Genomic DNA, 10,215 nt, shown 5'->3' on the forward strand with positions numbered 1-10,215 from the left:
CCCTGGTATTGAGCCTCCTGCTTCCTTGGTCAACCTGCTGTCCTCAATTGAAAGGCGTTCTGCCACTGCCGTTTCTGGCCTCCCATCCCAGCATGGCAAATTCCGCTAGCTGGCTGGTCGAATGATTTGGTCGTTCTCTGTTCCAGTTTAGGTTGTGATTCTCCTCGAAACATCCAACCTAATGAGTCAGTAACCAAAGTCCAATGGTTTAAAAGAATTGGCAAAACAACCTCAAGGGAAATAAGGAGCAATTTCTTTCATGCAGATCTAGAACAGAGGGCGCGATTCTCCCAGACAGGGAGAAATTGTAAGGCTGGCATCAAATCCGGGCGGGTTTGACGGCAGCCCCCCCCTCCCCGACCGGGAACCGATTCTGGTCCCCGGTCGGGGCTAGCATGCCGCCGCCGTAAACTCCGGCATCGCGGGCTTAACGAATTTCGTTAAGCCCGCTTGCCAGAGTTTGCGCCGGCTGACGCGTCACATGACATCCGCCGCGCGTGCGCGGATTGGAAGACTCCAACCCGCGCATGCGCGGATGACGTCATCGCGCATTTGCGCGAAACCCGCGCATGCGCGGGCCGGGATGCCCCTCAGCCGCCCCGCGAAGTGATACAGCGGGGCGGCGGAAGGACAAAGAGTGCGCGGGTATCGGACCCGCTGCCCGCGATCGGTGGGCACCGATCGCGGGCCCATGGCACCCTTGGCACGGCCGTGGTACTGCCGTGCCAATCGGTGCCATGGTTTTAAAAATCGGGACTTTACGGCCGTTTTTATGAACGGCCAGACCAGGTGTGTTTGCCGTTCGTAAAAACAGCCGTAAAGGGCTTGGAACTCGGCCCATCGGCTAGCTGAGAATCGCTGCTGGCCGTAAAAAAACGGCGGCAGCGATTCGTATCGGGAGTCGGGCGTGGGGGGGGGGGGAGAATAGCGGGAGGGCGTCAGACTAGCGTGGCCGTAAAATTTTACGAACCCCGCTATTCTCCGCACCATCGTGAGTGCGGAGAATTGCGCCCAGAGTACCTGAGAGAGCTTTGGAATTAGATTCTGGGGGAAATCTTAAAAGGTAACTGGACATCTACTTGAAGAGAACACATTTTCAGCTTTACGAGAGAAAAGCTGAGGTTTGAAACAAAGTGGAGAACTCTTCCAAAGAACTAGCACAGACCCGACAGGCCAAATGGCCTCCTTCTGTGCAATAAGATAGTGGCAAACCCAATAAATACATATCAGGAATTGTTTGCCAAAGAGATCTGACCAACTCATTTATAAATACAGATGAGTGGGAAGTAAATTTCAGTTATAAGATGCAACGGCAATTTTCTGGTTAAGCTGTCAGTCAAAGCAATAACTTTGCACCAAAACTATGTGTTTAACAAACACTCCAACAACTTCCCATTGCTGGTCAAACATGCGATGTAAGATAAATATCATGTTTGCCTTGAAAGTAGCATTCCGCAACAAATGGAATTTAAACTGACGGATAACATTGCAGAAATGTATTCCGGGATATCGTTTCTCACTTCCCTCCGAAGCCGATAAGCTTCATGAATTGCTTGCTCAGGACTCGTGACAGATTGAGAACTGGACATTCTGAGTTCTCCCTCTGCGTACCCGAGCAGGCGCCGGATTGTGGCGACGAGGGGATTTTCACAGTAAATTCATTGCAGTGCTAATGTAAGCCTATTTGCGACACTAATAAAGATTATTATTATGTTCGCTTGATAGCGGAACCCAGCCCACCCATTGCACTTCCTCCACTGACCTCATATTAACAAAACTGTAGACACAAATCAAAAGTTTTCTGTTCTGTGTCGCCAAATGTAACCTCTTTACAGTACATGGCCTGGAGACAGTGACATTTCCTCGTCGTTAAGGGATTGATAAATGCAGCCAATCTCATCTACTTTGAGTCCTGAAACATGTCCTCAGTCGCTGACTGCGTTTAATCTCAATTGAGTAAAGATGCTGCAGTGATGATCTCTGACATCCAAACTATAGGCCTTCACTGGGACACACAGACCAACAAGGTGCCAATGTCTTGACCACAGATATCCCGAAAAACTGATGGGCAGGTATGACTCTTATTTTACGCTTTGAGTCCACGGGCGGGATTTTCTGCAGGTTTTACAGCGGCAGAAGCGGCCCGCCATTGGCTGGATCTTCTGCTTCCGCCATTATCAGCGGGGTTTCCCGTTGAAGGTATCCCTCTCCGCCGTGAAACCCATGGCGGGGGGTGGGCCGTCGGTGGGACTGGAAAATCCCCCCCCCCGGCATGAACAGCTGGAAAATTCCGGCCCACAACCTTCAACACAGCATGTTGTGCAATGTTGGCGATGACCATACTTTTGTGGCCGTTTTGTTGCCTTCACTGGGACTAGGGCTCGTTCCTTCAGAAAAGAGAAAGAAAGACTTTCATTGATGTTGTAGGTTATTCAATGCGCTCAGTGGGTTAACAGTGTATCTATGAACTACACAAACTATGTACTTATAAAGAGTTCAAACTAGGAGATGTCTCCGGGTTTACTCGTGTACATGCCTCTGTCCAACACTAAGCTAACCTGTAGATATGGGTCCCTCTTACATCACTATGTGGGCGGTGCCATACTCAGTCAAACAGACCCTTCTGCGTTAATTTATTCAGCACCTTTCACAACAACAGGACAGCTCAAAGCCCCTTACAGCCAATGAAGTGCTTTGGACGAGTAGTCACTTTTGTCATATAGGAAACATGGCTGCGATTTTTCACACAGCAAGATCCCACAGACAGCGAGATGGTAATGACCAGATAATCTGTGACAGTGACTGTGTATTGGCCAGGACATCGGCGAGTATTCTCCTGCTTTTCCTCGGAGGGGGTCTTGGGGCTGGGCAGGGAGGTTAGGCCGAGGGGGTGGCCAGAGGGCAGTACGGGTGTTGGCTGAATGTCCAGAGTGGAGGAAGCATCCACAGGGGCCAGACTATTTTGGGTGGTGCCCAATGTTGAAAGGAGCCTGTTGATGGAAGCCTCGCTCTACACTGTAGGGATTCTATGATTCATAATGGGGTGGACAAAGGAATATGTTTTCAATTGTGGGGAAGGGATAAACTAGGGTCTTTCAATATTCTATGTAACTGGGCGTGATCTAACCATGAAAAAGGGTCCCTTCTGGGTGGGATTAGACGGGTCGTTCCCGCGCACTGGACTCCAGTGGGGAAGGCTCCCGGAGGCCACATTTAGCTTAATTCTCTGCACTGGGAAGCTCCGACAAGCGGAATTCCTCAGGCAGGAAGAGATGGGGCTGCCATTTTTAAATGGCGCCCCAAACTCTCGACCCCCCGGTGCGACCTCTAGACTCTCCCCAAACTCACCTGTTGGGGGATCCTCGAGTTCCCCCGCACCCCATACAGGCACGGTACCCCCTGGGCCCAATCCCTGGCAGGAGCAAAATTCCAGCTTGGCACCTTGGCAGTACCCACCTGGCACCCTGACAGTACCCACCTGGCACCCAAATCCTCCTCCTCCAGGTACCATTCCCTGTGTTGGGGGAGGGTGTTGGTGACCATGGACCTTTTTAATGTTTGGTGAAGTGCTGCAGTGGTTTGCTGCTGGCGCCCTGCATTGTGGATGACCCGGAAACTCTTGTTGTCTTCCCGCCTGCCATCAGGGGTATAGGAAGGATTTGCAACTTGATAATCAGCCTGTTTGGCCGCATTATAAATGCACCTCCTGCAGACATCAAGTCCCGAAGTGGGATTCGAACCCAAACCTCCTGGTGCAGGGTAGGGACAACTCCAACCATGCCACACAATGGCCTTTTTCAATTGTGTACCTCTAGCAATGAACTCCAATGCTGAGTTTTTTTTTTAATTAACCTTTGTCGCTACTTTTGGTGATTGATGAATGACTACCTTTGATTTTGCACTGAAATGTTTTATCCAGGCAGGTAGCTGATCTCAGCTGTGTACGAGCTGGTTAAGCAGATCCCTGGGAAATGGGGAGACATAAATCTGATCTTGAGTATTATCCAATAAATCCTGTGGAAAACCTGCTTGCAATGCTGTGTGAAGAGAGGATTTGGTTTAATTTTGATCATCTTCCTGCCTGAAAAGACTTTGACCATTTACTTCTCAAGCTCACAGGTGACGGGTATGGCACACAAGGATTGCTGCAACCGCACCTCATCAAGAGGAAGAGACAAACCAGGGTAGACTTGTTCATAGAATTTACAGTGCAGAAGGAGGCCATTTGGCCCATCAGGTCTGCACCGGCTCCTGGAAAGAGCACCCTACCCAAGGTTAACACCTCTACCCTATCCCCATAACCCAACCCAACACTAAGGGCAATTTTGGACACTAAGGGCAATTTAGCATGGCCAAACCACCTAATTTGCACATCTTTGGACTGTGGGAGGAAACCGGAGCACCCGGAGGAAACCCACGCACACACGGGGAGGATGTGCAGACTCCGCACAGACAGTGACCCAAGCCGGAATCGAACCTGGCACCCTGGAGCTGTGAAGCGATTGTGCTATCCACAATGCTACCGTGCTCCTGTAAGATGTTAAGTTTGGGAGCCACAGATACCGAAGTTAGGCAGCCAAGTATTTGTAAGTAATTTTAAGGGAGTTTGTTAAGTTTATTAAGAAGTAACTGCTTAGATAGATTCATTAGCTGAATAGACAAGCAAAATATACACCCCGTGACAGACTAGAGCATTCACTGATCCGTGAGTGTGAATGGACGGTTGGCACAAAGTGTGTTAATCTCAGCAGTTTGTGATAGTAGAATTCTGCTCTCCGCTCAAAGTGTTCTGGAATTGTTCCCTCAATCTTCCCTCATCGTCCCTGGTTCAATTTCCATCTGAAGAAGATGGCCGCCTGGTTCCCAGCACTCGTTAATCTACAGCGGGCTGGGTACGCCGGCGCCCCAGCCCCGCCTTTCTAAGCCGTGGGCCGTTCGCCGGCGGCAGGATTCGCTCTCCCTGCTGCTTGTCAATGAGATTTCCCATTGAGGCCGCCCCGCACTGCTGGGGCGCTCCCGGCGGGAAAAGAGAATCCCAATGGCTGGAGAATTCCGGACTTTGTTTGTCAGGACTGGAGTTTTACCCTCAGTCAATCACCCGTTTGAACGTTTTCTAACCAATGAATTAGGGACAGGTATCCAAGGTGTCCGGGCGATCCCCTGGACCCTTCCATCGCCGCCCCCACTGTCTGCCACCCTATCCAGTTCACTGGGGTACGCAGGGCATCAGAATTCCTTCTGCTATTGGTTTAGAAATGTTTCCCTCCCTACGTGGGGAGTGCAATCTCTGTGACCTTTATCTCCACCTTGTCTTTGTCCCCGGCTCCTTAGAATTGCTAATTTTTTGTCAGAGAGAAAGAATTAAATGCTGTGCCAGCTAGTTCCATGAGAGTTCGAAATAATTCTAAGCAACACCACTTCCTAAAGGTCCCTATTTCATACAATCTGGCAAATGGCTAACAAAATCTGATTGCAGGCTGGCCATGTTTGATAAATTAGAGTTGTCAGCAAAAGGCATAACCAATTGGGAGATAACTGTGAGGCTTATCACGACGGGAAATACTCTGAAGGGAGCTGAACCAGCCTGCAGCTCTGTGAGCAACAAATTCTGAAGGCCAGCAAGAAGATTCTGCAACAGATTTCAAAGCTGAGACATCCACATATGTATTAAAAAATGGAGAGACAGACAGAGTGGGAGAGAGAGAGAGAGAGAGAGAGTAGGATTTTCCGAACCTTCCTGCTGACAGAATGGTGCAGTACCGCCAAAGGCGTCCCCACTGAGAGACAGAAGGGTAGGTGTTCCGGTCCCACCTACTGCGGGAATCGGCACGGGCGGGATGAAAAATGTGACATTACCGTTTTAAGGCCCATTGACCTCGGGTGGGAATTTTGAGTCTCGGGGAATGACACGATCGGAAAATCCCACCTCCGGCGAGAGAAACAATGGGAGGCACAGAGAGAGAGCGGCGGAAAGAGTGAGACAGAGAGACAGAGCAAGAGAGTGTGGGGTCAGAGAGAGATCAGTGCATGATAACATGGACAGACGGTAGAAAATAAAGGGAGAAACTCTAAAGGAGGTGCAGGAACAGAGGGACATTGGTGAATATGCACAGAGGCCATTGAAGGTGGCAGTGCAGGTTGAGAGAGCAGTTAATGAAGCATTTCGTATCTGAGGCTTCATTAATAGGGGCATTGAGTGGATTAATTCTGGGCCCCATAGTTGAGGAAGGAAGTGGAGGCATTGGAGAAAGTCCAGAGGTGATTCACAAGAATGATTCCAGAGATATAAAAACTGTAGCTATGAGGATAGATTGAAGAAGAGTTTTACTTGGAGAAGAGACGGCTGAGAGGAGACTTGACAAAGGTATTCAAGGTCCTGCGGGGTATGGACAGGATAAATGGTGAGAGACTGTTCCCACTCGAGAGAGCATCAGGAACTAGAGGGCACAGATTTAAGATAATGGGCCAAAGGGGTAGAAATGACGTGTGATTGAAGTCTGGAACAGACATCATGAGAGGGTGGTGGAGGCAGGTTCAATCGAGGTATTCGATAGGGAATTAGATTGCTATCTGAAAATACAGAATGTGAGAGGTTACGAGGATACAGCCGGCGTGTGTAATTAGGTAGAATGTTCTTTCAGGGAGCCAGTGCAGGCCCGATGGGCCAAGTGACCCTCTTCTGCAAGGCTCTGTGATTCTAAGGTGATACCTTTCGTCCCTGTGTGAGACACAGAAACCTGAGACCTCCAACAGCGATGCATCTCTTCGTTTGCCTTCACTTCTGAATGTATGGAAACTCAGCAGTCATCCAGTATCTCACTCAGGTTACTATTTAACATGCACGATCCCGAGTAAGCATCTACATGAACAGCACAGTAGATTTGTGGTTAGCACATTTGCTTCACAGCTCCAGGGTCCCAGGTTCGATTCCCTGCTAGGTCACTGTCTGTGCGGAGTCTGCACATTCTCCCCGTGTGTGCGTGGGTTTCCTCCGGGTGCTCCGGTTTCCTCCCACAGTCAAAAGATGTGCAGGTTAGGTGGATTGGCCATGCTAAAATTGCCCTTAATGTCCAAAATTGCCCTTAGTGTTGGGTGGGGTTACTGGGTTATGGGAATAGGGTGGAGGTGTGGGCTTGGGTAGGGTGCTCTTTCCAAGAGCCGGTGCAGACACGATGGGCCGAATGCCCTCCTTCTGCACTGTAAATTGTATGAAATTTTTCATTAGGGATGGTCTTACAACCGAGAGAACTCTTTGCAACAGGAATCAGAACGGCAACTAGAAACCAAAATCCCAACCCATTCCTTTAAGAACGACGAATTTAGCAAAGACAATGTTGTACTCACACTGCTTGAGCAGTTTATTTATCCACAGATTAACTTGGGACTGAGGTTGGGTGGGCCGGAGGGGGGGTGGGGGGGGGTATGGTTGGACAGGCAGGAGGATTCCTGGTGCTGGACAGTATTATTAAGTGAAATTGTGACGACATTTTTGTAGTTCCTTACCGAAGTTCTCAGAAGCATCCTTGAGATACATTAAGTGCAGGAATTTTATTCTGTGAGAAAATACAGCAGCCATTTTGCACACGGCAAGATCTGCGAAACTGTAATAAGATCAACTGGTTACTTGTATGGTTGGTTCAGGGATGAATGTTGGCCAGGGTTTCCTACATTTCTCTAAATCAGTACACATTTGGTTAGGCAAAGCTGTAAACAATATAGCTGAATTTAACAAACTTGGTGAGATGGTCAAACATCCACCAACTGGAATTGTGGATATCACTGGGAGAAAGCTGAGGCCAGAAATAATAATAATAATAATCTTTATTGTCACAGCTAGGCTTACATTAACACTGCAATGAAGTTACTGTGAAAATCCCCAAGTCGCCACATTCCGGAGCCTGTTCAGGTACACAGAGGGAGAATTCCGGTAGCACGGTAGCATAGTGGTTAGCATAAATGCTTCACAGCTCCAGGATCCCAGGTTCGATTCCCGGCTGGGTCACTGTCTGTGCGGAGTCTGCATGTCCTCCCCGTGTGTGCGTGGGTTTCCTCCGGGTGCTCCGGTTTCCTCCCACAGTCCAAAGATGTACGGGTTAGGTGGTTAGCCATGCTAAATTGCCCGTAGTGTCCTAAAAAAAAAAAGTAAGGTTAAGGGGGGGGGGGTTGTTGGGTTACGAGTATAGGGTGGATACGTGGGTTTGAGTAGGGTGATCATGGCTCGGCACAACATCGAGGGCCGAAGGGCCTGTTCTGTTCTGTGCTGTACTGTTCTATTCTATTCTATTCTAATTCGGAGTGTCCAATTCACCTAACAGCACGTCTTTCAGGACTTGTGGGAGGAAACCGGAGCACCCAGAGGAAACCCACGCAGACACGGGGAGAACTTGCAGACTGCACACAAACAGTGACCCAAGCCGGGAAGCGAACCTTGGGCGCTGGTGCTGTGAACAACAGTACTAACCACTGTGCTACCGTGCCTCCCAAGTGGGCATAGATTGCCCAAGCATTTAAGGGCCTCAGTTGGCAGCCAGAGAGGAGGGCAGCCTGCAAGCCTTTGTGCCCCAGGTTTAATCAGTGAGAGGCGGGGAGGCAGTGTGAACTCCATCCCGCACCTTTCTGCCCATTCAGCTGAGTCTCCCTTCTTCTGATCTCATCCAAGTGGAGGGGAGGGGGAGCATTAAATTTTGTCATGATTCATTGTTTCAATCCCTGGCATTGATTTGGAGAAAATCCTTCCTCATTCAGTCTTGGATGTTGGACAGTCACAGTGGAGTGGTTGAGAGAGAGGCGGTGGTGAGGAGAGGGCAGCTCTGTGTTGCCAGCTGTACATTAACCTAGAAGAACACATTTACAATCAGATCTGAAGAGAAATCCCTCAGCAACTTACTTTAAACCTTTCTTTAATGGTGATGGAAGGTGCAGTGTTGTGAATGTCAAAGAATTTTAAAACCCACGCTGACATTTCCCAAAGAAATTCTTTTAACTCCTCTGCTATCTCAAAGCTGGTAGTCAAAGCTTTGTTCACTATAAATCATTTCTGATCTTACAGTTTTTATTTATTAGATTTATGCTGATTTACGTGGTTAACCAGGCTTCACTACGAGATCCTTACGTATTAAGAGCCAGTTCAAGCTTTCACTGTCTGTCACCTCCTTTCAGGTTGTGCAACGAAGCAGAAATAAACCTTCAGGCAAAAAGGTCATCGGAAGATTCCTACTGACTTCTCCTGGTGCGTAGCTACATTACCCAGTCAACCATCAAGATGAAAGGTTCCTGATTCAGTCACTGTTCTGTCTTGAGATAGTCAACATCAAAGGATTGAACCTAAAAGCAAAATACTATGGACGCTGGAAATCTGAAATAAAAACAGAGAATGCGACTAAACTGTGTGGAGGGATGCTGACAGACACTGAAGGATTTATTCCGTTTTTATATCGATTGATTGCCTGGGGTCAAGGTTAGGAGGCTTTTCACCTTCTGCGGCAAATAGTTCTGAAAATCTTGGGCCGGATTCTCTAATCCCGCGGCAGAGTGTCCTCGCCGTCGTAAACGCCGTCGCGTTTTTCAACGGCGTAAACGGGCCAACCCGACGACTAATTCTGGTCCGCAAAAGGAGCCAGCACGGCACTGGAGTGGTTCACGCCGCTCCAGCTGCTGTTCCCAGCACGAACTGGGTGCCACGGGATCCGCACACGCACAGTGTCGCCGGCGGCAACGCACGCATGCGCAGCGGCTCCCTTCAACGCGCCGGTCCCGACGCAACATGGCATAGGGCTAAAGGGGGCGGATGAAACGAGGCCCCCAGCCAAAGATGCCGGCCCGCAGATCGGTGGGACCCGATCGCGGGCCAGGCTACATCGGAGCCCCCCCCCCCCCCGGGTCGGACCCCCCTCCCCCACCAGAGGCCGCCCCCGACCCTTCCACGCCGAGGTCCCGCCGGCTGAGAGCAGGTGTGGACGGCGCCGGCGGGACTCGCTGTTTTCACGACCGCTGCTCGGCCCATCCCGGGCCGCAATTCGGCGGGCCGGCCGCGTAGAGCTTGGCGCGATTCTCGACGGTCACAGGGATTCTCTGGCCCAGCCCCGGGCTGAGAGAATCCCGCCCAGTGTTTGAGGTTGGGGTTGGGCGCAGAGAATTCAATGGGGTGTAGGTGGTGATGGTGGGTGGCAGGCTACTGGTGGGGGGGGGTGGGGGCGGGTTGCAGTGGCACGGTGG

This window comes from Scyliorhinus canicula, chromosome 19 (genome assembly GCF_902713615.1).
Source record: "Scyliorhinus canicula chromosome 19, sScyCan1.1, whole genome shotgun sequence".
In the NCBI taxonomy this organism is placed as follows: domain Eukaryota; kingdom Metazoa; phylum Chordata; class Chondrichthyes; order Carcharhiniformes; family Scyliorhinidae; genus Scyliorhinus; species Scyliorhinus canicula.